The sequence below is a fragment of the Pleurodeles waltl genome, chromosome 4_2 (genome assembly GCF_031143425.1).
Source record: "Pleurodeles waltl isolate 20211129_DDA chromosome 4_2, aPleWal1.hap1.20221129, whole genome shotgun sequence".
NCBI classification, from domain to species: Eukaryota; Metazoa; Chordata; class Amphibia; order Caudata; family Salamandridae; genus Pleurodeles; species Pleurodeles waltl.
In genome coordinates, this window is record NC_090443.1 from 211,763,167 (window position 1) to 211,779,111 (window position 15,945).

Genomic DNA, 15,945 nt, shown 5'->3' on the forward strand with positions numbered 1-15,945 from the left:
ACCAACCAACCAATGTAGCCGTCTCTGCAGACCTGACTGTCAAGGCAGTAGTGTTTAGTAAATATACACAGGGATGCCTATGTTGCTGCTTGGCAGATGTTCAGGGAGGAATTCCGCGTGTTAACGCTGTGATTGCAGCAGTTTCTCTGGTGGAATGAGCCCGAAATCCCTCAGAGTTGCTTTTTTGCCAAAGCATAGCACATTTTGATGCTATGAAGCACCCATCATGAGATGGTACGCTTTTGCACCACCTTCCCTTTATTCGCACCTACATATCCAACGTTGAGTTGATTGTCCACCCGGAAAACTTTAGGAAGATCGAGGCAGAACACCAATGCTCTTTTTGGATCCAGGCAGTGTAGTCTCTCCTCTTCATGCGATTGATGTGGCGGTGCGTAAAAAATAGTAGGCAGAGTGATGGACTGGCCTACGTGAAAAGGAGTAACCACCTTAGGAATGAGTGAGGCATTAATACATAACACCACCTTGTTGGGGTGTACAGCCAAGAATGGGAGCTTTGAAGAAAGAGCCTAAAGCTCAATCAGTCACCAAGGACAGGTGATACTAGCAAAAAACACAGTTTTAAGAGTAAGGAGCCATAGAGGGCAATTGTGCAACAGTTCAAAAGGGGCACACATTAAGAAGGTAAGAACCAGAATAAGATCCCACTTTGGCATAATGAACAGAGTGGGGGGAATAAATGGGTGAAACCTTTCAGGAATCTAACAATAGGAGGTAATAACATTGCAGTGGTGTTATCTGTAAAAACCTGCACTACTTTCCCTTTGAGAGAGGGAAGGAATGCTTTCAATGCAAGCCTGATCGGCCAGAGCTCTAAGAGGTTGATGTGGAGCCTGTACTCCGCCGGAGACAAGAAGCCTCCGACCTCCGCCTCTCCCCTGTGCCCGCCCCATCCCAGGAGTGACGCGTCTGTCACTACCAACAGATGTGGTTAAGGAAGGGAGAGGGATCTGCCATTGACCCAATCCTGATTCAAAAGCCAATAAGACCAGAAGCAGAGTGAGCATTTTGAACTTCTTTTTGAGGAAGAGATTGAGAGCCCAAAGATCTAGGATAGGACGTAAGCCTTAGCTCTTTTTGGGCACTATAAAATTGCGGGAATAACAACCACAACCTACTGCTGGCGCAGTAACCCTCTCTCTGGTTCCCTTGGCCAACAGCACTGCGACTTCCTCACGGAGAAGTACCAGATGATCCTCCTATAGGGAGCCGTACGATGAAAACAAGGCCAGAGGTGCAGTCTCAAAGAGGAGGGAGTAGCCCCTTTGAACAATCTGCAAAACCCACCTGTCTGTAGTGATGGATTCCTAAAGGGGCAGGTGATGGCACATCCTGCCACCAGCTGGTCTGGAGTGGAAGTGACGGACTAGGAAAGTTTGGAGGATGCAGCAGGGTCAGGGGTGTACTGGGCAGACCTCTGGTTCCCTGTCCCCCAAGACTGTGTGATTACACGTCCCCAGCCATACAGTGGCTGAGCAGCTTGGGTGGCACAGTGGATGGAAAGTAAACGAAACAGGGAACCCCTTCCATGGCCATGAAAGGGGCGAAAGGCAGACTGTTGCAGACGAAGGGCAGTCGAAAGGCCGATGAACAGAGCCATAGCCCAGGATTCCTTGAAAACCTCAAGCGCTGAATCCACCTGGACTCCAAAGAGACGGTGCCATCAAATGGCATGTCCATAAGGGTCTGCTGGACATCCCCTGAGAAACCAGATGTTCTCACCAAGGCGTGGTGCCTCAAGTCCACCGTTGATGCAACCGATCTACCCAGAGAGTCGGTAGTGTCCAGCCCACATCGAATAGTGAACTTCACCTCCCATCAGCAACTGCATGTGAGACGATAGTCCAGACCTTCTCTGATACCTGCTGCAAGACTGGGAGATGCCAGTGTATTGTTAAGGTCATCTGCTCTGGGGATTGGATGAGCATCTGTTTTTGTCAGTGTTGAACCCTCTATAGTCAATACAGAACCTCATTTCTCTTTTCCCATTTTGAGAGTAAGGTTTTGGGATTAATACCACTGGGCTAGCCCAGGGGCTGTCAAAGTGCTCAGTGACTCCTAGGTCCAGCATATTTTGCACTTCTGCTTTGATGCAGTCTTTAACATGGTCAGGTTGCCTATAGATTTTACGTTTTAAGGGCAAACTGTCCCTTGTATTAAGGGTGAGTTCACATCATGTGGTCTGACCAGGTGTTAGAGAGAACAGTTCTGAGAACTGTCCTTGGAGGTTCCTATAATCTTCTTTCTGTGCCTCAAAGACAGTCAGCAAGGACTACGCCATCAACTAAGCTATCAGCTGCACTGTTGGAGAAGAGGTCATAGAGATAGGGTCACTCCCTTCCTCCTGTCCCTCAGAAGTGGCCATGAGCAGGGTCATATCAGCCCTATCCTAGTAGAGCTTTAGGCAGTTCACATAAAGCACCCTGAAGGTGATTCTGGGAGTGCCTAGGTCTACCAGATAAGTGACCTCACCCTTCTTTTCTGCTATGGTGTGGGACTTCACCAAAAACACAAAAGATTTGAGGTCGGTCACAAATGGACCAGGGTAGCTCTCTCCGGATCAGCCCATGGCGCGGGAAGAAAAGAACTGATATCACCGTGCTGAGGAAGCATCTCTATCAGACTCCTGATGTCATCACGGCAACCATGGTGCCCGTGGACTCGCAAGACACCACCTAACAGGCAAGGCTGCTCGAAGAAAAATGACGCCTGGGGAAAATTGTAAGGTAAGGAATCTGCAACCAGAAGTCTCTATCAGATATAAAGATATACTTTATTTTAGTGACAATTACTAAAAGCAATAGATGCAACCCTCCAGTAGGAGGGAAGTAACACACTAAATATGTACTTGAGTAATCCGAGATAAGCATAAAAAGCATTAGAAAACAGTGCAAATAGCAATAGGCAACAGTGAGTCTAGGGGGAGCCTAAACCATCTTCTAAAAAAAATGGAATGCACATGCAGAACCCCCACCTAGGTAAGTAGAGTGTTAAGACGGGAGCTGGGTGAACCAGGAAACACAAAAACCAGTGTGTCCTTCCTCCCCCCCCCCCCCCCCCCCCCCCCCCAGGCCACCGAGAATGAAGAAAAGGATATTGTAGGAAAGAAGCCTCTTTCTAGCTTGGTTACCCCCACTTTTGGCCTGTTTGTCAGTGTGTTTGTGTTCACTGGGACCCTGCTAACCAGGATCCCAGTGACTGTGCTCTCTAATATAAATTTGGTTGCTGGTTAATTTTTATCCCCACAATTGGCATACTAGTGCACCCATGTAAATCTCTAGTATATGGTACCTAAACCCCCAGGGCATTGGTGTTCCAGGGGATACCTATGGGCTGCAGCAGTTATTCTGCCACACATAGGGATCCCATGCAAAGGGTTCTGAAGGCCTGCCATTGCAGTCTGTGTGAACCTGGTGCACCCACCCAGTTATCACTACATGTCAGTGCACCAGGTCACTGTAAATCACCCCTATGGTAGACCCTCTCAGGCCAGAGGGCAGGGTGCAGGTATCTGAGTGTGAGGGCACCCCTGCACTAGCAGAGGTGCCCCCACGAACTCCAGTCACATTTAGTGCCCTTTGTGCATAAACCAGTCCACACCAGTTCAGGGACCCCCAGTTCCTACTCTGGCACAAAACTGGACAATGTAAAGGGGAGTGACCACTCCCCTGTCCATCACCCACCCAGGGGTGGTGCCCAGAGGTCCTCCAGAGGGTCCCTGGGTTCTGCTATCTTGATTCCAAGGTTGGCAGGATACTCTGGGAGCATCTGAGTGGCCAGGCCAGGCCAGGCCAGGCATGTGGCGTCAGAGGCACTCCTCTGATAGTTGCCTAGTTAGGTGACCAAGCCCCCTATTTTGGTTATATAGTGTCTTCCTCTGATGTGGGTCCTCAGATTCGGCTTGCAAGATTCCAGCAGGACTCCTTTGCAACCTCTGCTTCGAGTTCTGGCCTCCGGAACCGTGACTGGACCCTCCAGGAACCTACTAGCTGCAGATCCAAGAGGACGACTCTTTTGCAACATTAAGTCCAGATTTCCTGACAACTTTCCAACATTTTCCCGGCTGTGTGTCCTAAGAAGACTGCAACTCTTCAGCCTGCACGCGAAAAAGAAGCAATCTCCCTTGGGGTGAAGGCATCACTCACCTTTAACTGACGTCTGACCCAGGGAAGGTCGCGTTGGCACGACAGGCATCAGGCGGATCCGGAGGTGCCGTCCCGAGTTGGGCCGAAGCTGATGACTTGGAACCTGAGGGAGCCCTCACCTCTGCCCGAGGGTGCCAAAGCTGGGTGGGTCTGCCAAAAAATGAGGCCCATGACCTCATAAAACTCTTTAAGTTGGGCAGGGCTGGCTCCCGGGAAGTCATGGAGGCACATAGCGGACCCAGGTGCAGGCTCCAAGGACAGAGGCCTAGAGCATCGATGCTATACCCGTGTCGCATTGTCCGATCGATGGGGCGAAGTCTAAGAACGTTTATCCTTCGACTTCTTCTTGTGACCCGAATGTCCAGATGACTTGGATGAAGGGAAGTGGTGGTGACTCTGCGAATGGTCTCAAGGTCTTCCTCTCGAACGAGACCAGGAACGACACAGAGTTGAGTGTTGGGCTGCCATTAGTTTAGGGACAGCTCCCTCAAAGATTTCTGGTTCATGGCCCGACACTCGGAGCACAACTTTGGGTCATGATCGCGCTCCAAACACCAGAGAAACACCATTCAGTGACAGGAGTCGCAGGGCTTAAAACCAGTCTTAGTGGACATCACTTGATGCAGCCACAATCTTGTCAAAGATTAGACAAAAATGTTGCAGTAGTCAAAAAGTGACTCAGGTAGCTCTTTCTCTGGATCTTCACGAAGGCTGGCATGGAAAGAAAAGAACTAACAGCGCACTGGGGTGGCACCTATATACGACCACGACATCAGCTACACATGCACAGTCGACAGACGTTAGAGGCACAAAGCGCAAAGGTGCTGCTCAAAGAAAAAGTCTCTGGATCCAGTCTGGCGCCTGGGGAAATTCAAAGGTAAGGAATCTGCAACTAGAACTCTCGATCAGATATCCTCAAGTACTACCGGGCCACCCACTTACAATACATCTCTGAGTGGGTGGCCCGAGAGAGTGAGAAACACTGGTTCTAGTGGCCTGCCAGCCCCTCTGAGTTCTAGCTTGGCTGCTCAAGCATGCTTGACTGAGCAGCAACCATGTAGCTACCCCCATTAGGATGGTATTTGACATATAAAACAGATTGGGAATCAGGTTATGTCTAGGGAATGTGCGGCATGATATGAGAGGACCAGTCATAGATAATCAGTGACTGACTCTGGGGAGCATAGGAGGTGTAGGCATAGGTCAAGGGAGATGGAGTAATGCGAGTAAAGACAGAGTTGTGGATTATGGGCCCTCTATGCAGCGTGTAATTCCCACTGGTGGGCCCAATTTGGTCAGTCAAATGGGGATGGTGAGCTCCATCAAGTGTGATGTCTAGGACGTTGTTGCAATCACACCCTGGTATCCATGGAATGCCCACTCATTGTGCCAGAACTTCCAACAGGGAACCCTAGAATGATGCTGTTCTGTCCTGGGTGCATAAATGCACCTTAGTAGCATGTGCTCTCTGTCGAGGTAGCCTTTGTTGAACATATACCTACCCTCTTGGTCGATGGCAGTGGCGTGCTGCTAAAATGGTGTGCTCTGCCATTGGTGTCCTCAGCAAGTAACTCTAACCACTGCACTTTGTCCAGAGGGTCTTGGGTGGACTGTTCCTCAATATTGAGCTGTAGTACCATCTATGAGATGTGACATTCTGTGTCGGTGACCAGGGAAGCCAGTTTTCGCTGTTCCTTGCGAAGGAGACCAAATTCCACGGGTATCTCAACTATGTGCATCTCTACTGATGAGTTAGAGGATTCATTGGTGAGTAGGATGGTGTCAAGTTTTTCATTTGAGTCCTGTGGAGAGCTGTAGGTCTTTGCCCCTTTTCCAGGGTCCTCCCCATGATGGAGTGTGGGAGAGGGTGGAAAGGAGTGAGGTTTTGTTGATATCCGAGGGTAGTGCAAGGCACTTGTACACAGACAGGCAATAAATGAGGCCCACACTCCATGACTAACTCCAGGCCAAATGTTTTTATATAGCAAAAATATATTTTGTTAATTTATTTCTAGAACCAAAAGGATCTTATTGCAGGTAGGTACATTAGCAAGTAGGTATCAAGCTTATGTATCAACATCACTTTAATTAGAGTTGGCAAAGAAAACGGTTTACAGGCAAGTAACACTTTTCAATGTACAAAGTCAACAATGCAAATTTTCAATACAGCCTGGGGAGGGGGGTGTTAGTGCTGTTTTGTGGTACGTACTCAACTTACATTTCCAGTCTCCAGGGGTTAGGATGTCCACAGGTCAAGATTCAGGTTTTCAGTTTGACCCCAAATATACACCACCCGCAATAAAGGGCTGGCCGGTACAAAGGTCAAAGTTGGTGTTTGATTTAGAATGGGATTCTATCGAGACTCAGGGGGCGGGTGGGTGGGGGGGAGGGGGCACTCCGAAATAGATCTGCCAGCAGGTAACTACACGCAACTTCGGAGGGGGCAGACCTGGGGAGGGAGGGGGGGGTTATACACAGGTCAGCACCAAACACACCCCCTCAGCAGCACAGGGTGCAAACAGGGTGTCGGGTTCCCAATGCTTTTCAGTAGGGGGACCCGAGGGTCACCAAGATGTTGCAGGTTGGTTCCGGGAAACCACACGCTGGACAAGGAGGGCTGCCTGGTGGACGTTGCTGAACTGGTGGTTGGATTCCCCAAAGCCAGGGGGCTTGAGGATGCAGAGGTACCTTTCGGCGCTCGGGCTCCTCACCCCTCAGTCCAGGGCCAGCATGGGTCCTTCTGCCAATACACGCCATCATCCGCTCCCCGGGGCCTGTTGTGGTTGTGTGACCCTGCATGGGGGTCGGGTACTGAGCAGGGAGATGCATCAGGCCCGCACCGCTGGTCTATAAGGAGGAGGCAGTGTTCAGACAATTGCACCAGAATCTCTCACCTCCGGTATCAGTACAAACCCAGAGTCAGCTGACCACTCTGAATGGATCATCGTGATGAGGCACCTCCGCTCAGAAGACAAGTGTGGAGAGGGGAAGTGCAGTAGGTCGGTTCATGTTGTTATGACACTCTAGGTGCCCCCTTTCAGCTGGCAGGTGGGTCGTGTCCTCAGACCATGGTTCCCCTCTATGCAGCCGTGTTGGGGAAAGAGGGGAGGGAGCCTCCTTGGTGCCCGATTATGGCACAAATAATGTGGATTGTGGCATTCAGGCTCTGGAGTTAAGTTACTCTGTGTCCGCCATCTTTGGCTCCATGGCCACCCCATAAGCACTCTCTCATACGTATACTGTACATAATGGGTGGAACCCGTAGACTTGTCACTTTGTTTGTTCATGCACTACCATACACAACACACAACCTGTGAAATATAGTTCATAGGGAGTAGGAGAGGGTCCTGGGTCGCGAGTTGACAAGGAAAAAGTGGGAAACAGTACTTAATACCAATTTCCAGTACATCCAGCATAATATATTGCATAATAACAAATTGTTATTGAAGCTGCAGTTGGTTAGTTAGCCTTCACTAAAAAATACTAAAGATAGATCAGCACTAATGAGAGAGAGATTAGCAAAGCACATTTTACTTTTGATAATTATTGCAAGTAACAACTATGATTCAATGTCTGGACCGGAGAGGAGGAATATGCATTTTCTTTGTACACTTTATCAGCAGCTTTAACAATTTAAAAAAACGTCCTTTCCCAGAAAACCTTAGGGAAGAAGTGTTGCACACAACCGAACTTGGAGTTCATAATATAGTCCATGCCCACTCTTTCTTCATACGAACAAAGCTGTCAGTTCCTTTGATTCCTGTTTGGAACAGTCATTCCCTAGAAGAGAAAATATACCTCTTAACTCTTCCATCCAGAATCTGTATGAAGTTCAAGTAGAGGGCAAACAAATGAATCAAATAGCAGTGCTGCCTTATTTTCTCGAATAAAGCCTTCAGATGCCTAATAATGGCAAAATAGTTCCAATTGTATCCTCTATCACCTTTTGTCAACGGAAGGACAGAAGCCTTTTGCTGTGGGTGGTGATAATCCTCGCATCCATGTCATTAATAGAGTTTACACTTTCCATTACTAAAGCTAGGACATTTTATATTCTATGGCAGGGCTGGAGGTGAGGTTTATGCGAGCCGCAGATTCCTAACCTTAGAAGCTATACCCAATCAATACCATCCCCAGTGGCCTATCTGTGATCCAATTTCAAAGGAGCAAGTCCAGCAGGGAGAAATGGGCAAAATGCCCATCCCTATGGACTCGCAAACCTTCACAGTCCTGAAAAAAATCATTAAAAAATGTAACTAGGTCTGCAGCTCTAGTACATTGAGTAATCTACTTGACCGAACTGTAATGTTCTTGATCCTCATACTGGTGTAACATTGTGTGATCCTATGCAAATATTTTATGGAGCCACTCTTTCCTTCATTATTAAACATGAGAGCACCTTCAAATATGCAAATACAGCATTTCTGCTGTACAAAAAAAGTTTATGATTTAATAGATTAGATTAAACGTTTGCTCCATGTATAATAAAACTCTAGCCCACATAAGGCTACACACGACCTCTGACTTGCCTCTTAGTTCACTAACAGCATTGTCATCAGGGCAGGGGAAGAAATATTTCTTAATTCATGTTTTAAAATCTCACTTTTAATAAATATATTATTAAAGCATGATGTGGTAGTGCACTGTCATTTACAAACAGCACATTTTCCATTGAAAAGGATACAAAATTTCCTACTAACATGCAGTTTTACTAATAAAACCATATAGCGCATAAACAATGTTTGGAAATTGTGATTTAAAAAAAAAAAAAAAGATTTAGCATTTGCACATCACCAGGCACAGTGTTTGAATTTGTTTTCATCCTCAAAAAATCTTTTATTTACCACACATAATTACAGAAATATTCCTTCATAGCTACTAATATATATTGCAGAATTTGTGTAAGGTTCATTTATTAGCTATTTCAATGTTGTTTTATGAAAAAAAGCCTGAAATCTTACTGACTCTTTTCATTCACACGCATTGCACGATTGTCACACAGTTCACTTTACAAAATCCTCTAACTTCACTGTAAGAGAAAGAAAAGTAAATATAGTAAGACAAACTGACTTTTGACCTTTGTCTCTGAATGCAGAGCAAATGTGACCAGATTATATCAACATTTAAAGGCATCTTTATGGCTTTCCAGAACAAGCGAGTAAACTTAAAATATCTGGTCTAGATGAAATCTGACCTGTCGCAGCAACTGTGTGAGTTGATTTCTGGAGGTGTGCTTCAGGATGTTGGGTCTTGGGCAATACGTTAAAAATTGTAATACTGGAAATGGTCACTTCTGCATGGCCCAACATTTCTTCGCACCTACAAACCCCATGAATAGATGGTCATTGTAGGAGGCTGGCTCAGTTTATAGTGTGCACCTAAGGTGTGGCACCCTATACTGATTCCACGCAACTCTTAGCGATAGTGAATAGGTGTCTAGAGAGCAAAAGCTCTCTAAGGGTAACCGAGGTGTGCAGATAAAGCTTATCCAGGATGGTCAAACACTAGCAATACCACAGTAGTCCGAGAGTAAATCACTCAAAAGGAAGAGTCACACTAATGTTGCTAAAATAAAGGATACTTTATTACAGCACTACTACTAGACAAGCATTGGTATATCTCCATTTGGAGATATCTACACACAATATATTTACACAAAATAACCATCAGAAACAGCATTACAAATACACAGGGCCAAACCATATACAAAAAAAAAAGTGGAAAGTGAAATAGTGTTCCCAACCAAGATAAGTGTGATAGTTAGCGAGGGGCAGGAGCACCAGAGGTAAGTACAGTAAGTGACCCCAGCAACCAGGAGTAAGGTAGATGAGATGATGGATGGAGAGTGCCTCAACCCCAGGATACCCAGAAGACAGAAGTACCTACACCAGGGACCCAAATGCAGAGGGGAGACGGGACCCTGGAGGAAGCACAGCCTTGGATGTTCCACAATTCTTGCAGGAGCTGGAGAAACAATGTTGCAATGGGAGCCTTCCCACCAGAAGCAGACTTGTTCGGTTCCAACGAAGACCAGGAGCGGTTCCAGAGGCCAGGAGCTGAAGATGTCTTGCAGAGTTCCTTGGAGAGCCTTACTCGACAGATCTGAGGACCCACCCATGGTGGAGCCCTTTAGTAACCCTAAAAGGAGGTTGGTCACTCTCTGCAGTGACCCACCTATCAGAGGTGGTCAGGGATGTCATCTACCTAGCCTAACCAGCCAGATGCTCCGAGGGGCCTCTGCACATCTTATTTCCAGGATCTCAAAATCAAGTGGCCCCCTGACAGAGCTCGGTCCACCTCCCTAAAGGAGGAGCTGGACAGGGTGGTGGGTACTACCTTGTACTTTGTGTTTTCCGCTAGAGCAGGAACCATGGGTTCCTGAACTGATGCAAACCAGATAATGCAAGGAGGGTACCAAATGTGCCCTTCTAAGCAGTCTGGTGGTGATCAGAGGCCACTTCAGGGACACCTAATACACAGGGAGAGGTGGTTACACGTCTCCCTTGCTGAAAAATCCTTTGTTCTGCTACTCTGGGCTGAGTCTGGTCATCAGCAGAAGGGCAGAACAGTGTCTGGTGTCCGCAGTGGTGTGGGCTGGCAACTAGACCCCGTAAGGCTGCACAAGCTGAACTGGGGAATCCTCTAATGAACTCCCAGAGTAAATGGTATCATGAAACTAACACTGGAATTGGTGCAGTTGCATGATACCAACATGTTTTATACCAAACACGCCTAGGTTCAGAAGCCATTATGTAGCTGGACCACTTGTGGTGACAAGTGTCCACTACATACCTTAAGATGGCTTCTCCAGAACTGGCCTGGGGTATGAAGGGGCACCCTGCTCATGCAGGGATACTGTAGGAAAGTACCCTCAGGCAGAAAAATGGTGATAACCATGCCAAGACAGTCAGTGTGTTCAACTGTGTTCACTGGGATCCTGCTAACCCGAACCCCAGTCATTATGCTCTCTCCTTTTAAATATGGTTACTGGAACCTTTTTCACCCCACATTTGGCATACTGGTGCCCCCATGTAAGTCCCTAGTATATAGTACCTAGGACATTGGGGTACAAGGGGATCCCTATGGGCTGCAGCATGCAACCCATAGGTGGCCCATGCGAAGTGTTCTGCAGGCTTGCCATTGCAGCCTGCATTAAAGGGTGCCTCCACCCTTGCACTGCCAGATCACTGTAAGTCACCCCTATGCCCAGAGGGCAGGCTGCAAGTACCTGTGTGTGTAGGCATCCAAGCAAGAGCAGTGTCCTAACCACTCTGCCCCCGACGCCTACGGCCTGGTTCCAGGTGACCCACATAGTCAGAGAGGATCCCCGGGTTTCTCCGAGCAAGTGTGTAGGAGGCTGGCCTGGCTTGTAGTGGGTACCAAAGGTAATTACACCTTGTGCCAGGTCCAGTTATCCCTTATTAGTGTGGAAGCGGTGTTTCTAGTGGCTTAGGCTGATAGAAGGTAGCTATGGTAAAGCACCTTAGGCTGAACTAGGAGACATGTAAAGCTCCTACTGTACCACTGGTGTCATATGCACAATATCATAAGAAAACACAATACACAGAAGTACTAAAAATAAAGGTACTTTATTTTTATGACAATATGCCAAAAGTATCTCGGTGAGTACCCTCAGTATGAGGATAAGAAATATACACAAGCTATATGTACACAGACCAAAATTATGCAGGTAATAGCAAGAAAAGTAATGCAAGCAGTGTAAAATTACAATAGATTGCAATAGGAGCACATAGGTATAGGGGCAACACAAACCATATACTCCAAAAGTGGAATGGGAACCACAAATGGACCCCAAACCTATGTGAGCTTGTAGAGGGTCGCTGGGACTGTAAGAAAACAGTGAGGGTTAGAAAAATAGCCCACCCCAAGACCCTGAAAGGTAGGTGTAAAGTGCACCTACTACCCCCAGAGAGCACAGAAGTCGTGATAGGGGGGATTCTGCAGGAAGAACAAACACCAGCAATGCAACAACATTGGATTTCCGGACCTGAGTGCCTCTATGACAAGGGGACCAGGTCCAATAGTCGCGACAGTGTCGAGAGTGGGCAGGAGCCCAGGAAATGCCAGCTGAGGGTGCAAGGAAGCTGCCACCTGTTGGAAGACGCTTGGAGTTCAGCAAGAACGAAGAGGACTAGGAACTTCCCCTTTGGAGGATGGATGTCCCACGTCGTGAAGAAGCTTGCAGAGGTGTTCCCAAGCAGAAAGACCGCAAACAAGCCTTGCTAGCTGCAAGGGTCGTGGTTAGGGTTTTTGGATGCTGCTGTGGCCCAGGAGGGACCAGGATGTCGCCACTTGGATGAGGAGACAGGGGGGGGCACCCAGCAAGTCAGGGAGCCCTCACAGAAGCAGGCAGCACCCGCAGAAGTACCTGAACAGGCACTTGGAAGGAGACTGAACCAGAGTCCACGCGAAGTCACAAAAGGGAGTCCCACGATGCCGGAGGACAACTCAGAAGGTTGTGCACTGCAGGTTAGAGTGTCGGGGACCCAGGCTTGGTTGTACACAAAGGAAATCCTGGAAGAGTGCACAGGAGCTGGAGCAGCTGCAAATCATGCTGTACTCAGCAATGCAGTCTAGCTTGGGGAGGCAAGGACTTACCTCCACCAAATTTGGACTGAAGAGTCACTGGACTGTGGGAGTCACTTGGACAGAGTTGCTGAGTTCCAGGGACCACGCTCGTCGTGCTGAGGGGACTCAGAGGACCGGTGAGGCAGTCTTTTGTTGCCTGCGGTTGCAGGGGGAAGTTTCTGTCAACCCACTGGAGATTTCTTCAGAGCTCCTGGTGCAGAGAGGAGGCAGGCTACCCCCAGAGCATGCACCACCTGGAAACAGTTGAGAAAGCCAGCAGGATGAAGCGATAAAAGGTTGCTAGTAGTAGTTTTGCTACTTTGTTGCGGTTTTACAGGTGTCCTGAGCAGTCAGCGGTCGATCCTTTGGCAGAAGGTGAAGAGGGAGATGCAGAGGAACTCTGGTGAGCTCTTGCATTCGTTATCTGAAGAATTCCCCAAAGCAGAGACCCTAAATAGCCAGAAAAGGAGGTTTGGCTACCTAGGAAGGAGGATTGGTTACCAAGAGAGGTAAGAGCCTATCAGAAGGAGCCTCTGACGTCACCTGCTGGCACTGGCCACTCAGAGCAGTCCAGTGTGCCACAGACACCTCTGTTTCCAAGATGGCAGAGGTCTGGGACACACTGGAGGAGCTCTGAGCACCTCCCCTGGGAGGTGCAGGTCAGGGGAGTGGTCACTCTCCTTTCCTTTGTCCAGTTTCGTGCCAGAGCAGGGTTGGGGGATCCTTGAACCGGTGTAGACTGGCTTATGCAGAGATGGGCAGCATCTGTGCCCATCAAAGCATTTCCAGAGGCTGGGGGAGGCTACTCCTCCCCAACCCATCACACCTATTTCCAAAGGGTGAGAGTGTAACACCCTCTCTCAGGGGAAATCCTTTGTTCTGCCTTCCTGGGCCAGGACTGCCTGGACCCCAGGGGGGCAGAAACCTGTCTGAGGGGTTGGCAGCAGCTGCAGTGCAAACCCTGAAAAGGCAGTTTGGCAGTACCCGGGTTCTGTGATATAGACCCTGGGGATCATGGAATTGTCCCCCCCCAATGCCAGAATGGCATTAGCGTGACAATTCCATGATCTTAGACATGTTACATGGCCATGTTCGGAGTTACCATTGTGACGCTGTACATAGGTAGTGACCTATGTACAGTGCACGCGTGTAATGGTGTCCCCCCACTCACAAAGTCCGGGGAATTTGCCCTGAACGATGTGGGGGCACCTTGGCTAGTGCCAGGGTGCCCACACACTAAGTAACTTTGCACCCAACCTTCACCAGGTGAAGGTTAGACATGTAGGTGACTTATAAGTTACTTAAGTGCAGTGGTAAATGGCTGTGAAATAACGTGGACGTTATTTCATGCAGGCTGCAGTGGCAGTCCTGTGTAAGAATTGTCAGAGCTCCCTATGGGTGGCAAAAGAAATGCTGCAGCCCATAGGGACCTCCTGGAACCCCAATACCCTGGGTACCAAAGTACCATATACTAGGGAATTATATGAGTGTACCAGTATGCCAATGTGAATTGGTAAATGTAGTCACTAGCCTGTTAGTGACAAATTTGGAAAGCAGAGAGAGCATAACCACTGAGGTTCTGGTTAGCAGAGCCTCAGTGAGACAGTTAGGCATCACACAGGGAACACATGCAGATAGTCCACAAACTTATGAGCACTGGGGTCCTGGCTAGCAGGGTCCCAGTGACACATAACAAACATACTGACAACATAGGGTTTTCACTATGAGCACTGGGCCCTGGCTAGGAGGATCCCAGTGAGACAGTGAAAACACCCTGACATATACTCACAAACAGGCTAGAAAGAGGCTACTTTCTCACAAAGTGCTCATCCTGGGTTGACCTCTCCACAAGGACGCCTGCAGAGGGAATCCCGAGGACCCCCCTGACCGCAAAAGCCCTGGACAAAGATATCTGACACCAAAAGAACCACTGGACCCGCAACCCCCAGGCCTTGGAGACTCCGACCCCTGGTATAGCATCATCCAGCAGGCGGCCCTCCTCCCTGTCCAGCAGGCAGGTTGTCTGAGAAGCCCCCTGGACCTCACCTGTAGCCTCTGAGTGACCCCCGGGGTCCCCTGAGAGTTGCATTGAAGATCTGATGCCCAGTTTGCACCCTGCTGCTGAAGGTGTGTGTTTGGTGCCTACTTGGGGCCCTGCCAGTGCTCTTCTAAACCCCCCAGGTCTGCCCTCCGAAACCGCTGGTACTTACCTGCCAGAAGACCAATTTCCGAGTGCCCCCTGTCTCCATAGGAGCCCATGTTAAGTTGGCTGCTCTTTGACCACTGCACCCGACCGGCCCAGTGTTGCTGGTGGTGGGTGTTTGGGGTTAACTTGAACCCCCAATGGTGGACTACCTAAAACCCGGAGACAGGAACTGTAAGTTGTGTACTTAACTGCAAAACTGTATTATTGATTCTTCCCCCCAGGAACTGTTGAAAATTGCACAGTGTCCACTTTTTAAATAACTTTGTGCCATTTTAAACAAAATTGTATACATTGTCGATTCAGTTCAAAGTTCTGGTGATATATATGCAAAGTACCTTTTACGTACTTACCTGCAAACTGAAGCTTGTGGAGTGCATGAAGTGGATTAGATTAGATTGGAGTGGTTTGATTGAAATGGGTTAGATTGGGGTGTGGTGAATTTGATAGGAGTGAAGTGGACTGAGTGGGGTGGACTAGACTGGAGTGGGGTCATTTAAACTGGATTGGATTGGGGTAGAGTAGACTGAGGTGAAGTGGCTTGAGGTGGAGCGGATTTAATCAGATTGTTTTAGATTGGAGTGAGAGAATGTTGTTGAATTGGAGTGAGGCAGGTTCTTTTGCATTAGAGTGGGGCAGGTTATTTTGCATGGGAGTGCGCAGATTGTTTTGCATTGTCGCTGAGCTAATTCTGTTTCACACATGAAGGAATATCAAAACCATTGTATTCCTGCGTGCAGAGAACGTTTCTACTTTATTAGCTGGTCCTTTCACGGGTAGATAAATTGCTATACTCCCAACCTGGCCATGTTTCAAAGCAACCTCAATGCTGGGTTGGGTATGCACTTTTGTACTAACTAGAGGCTCCAATGTGTTGATGTCCTTTATTTTGTTGCCACTCAGGTTAAAATGTGTGAGACATGCCTTCCGTTCTGCCAAGACTTCAATACTCCTGGAGATCCTGTTAGCACTTAGTCCAAATAGTAA

At 48.2% G+C, this 15,945-nt stretch overlaps 1 long non-coding RNA gene across 1 annotated transcript in view; it reads left to right on the forward strand.

Annotated features, from left to right (window-relative positions):
• LOC138294116 (uncharacterized) overlaps window positions 1-15,945 on the forward strand; it is a 237,243-nt gene that overhangs the window by 128,987 nt on the left and 92,311 nt on the right. The gene's annotated exons all lie outside the window — the stretch shown is intronic.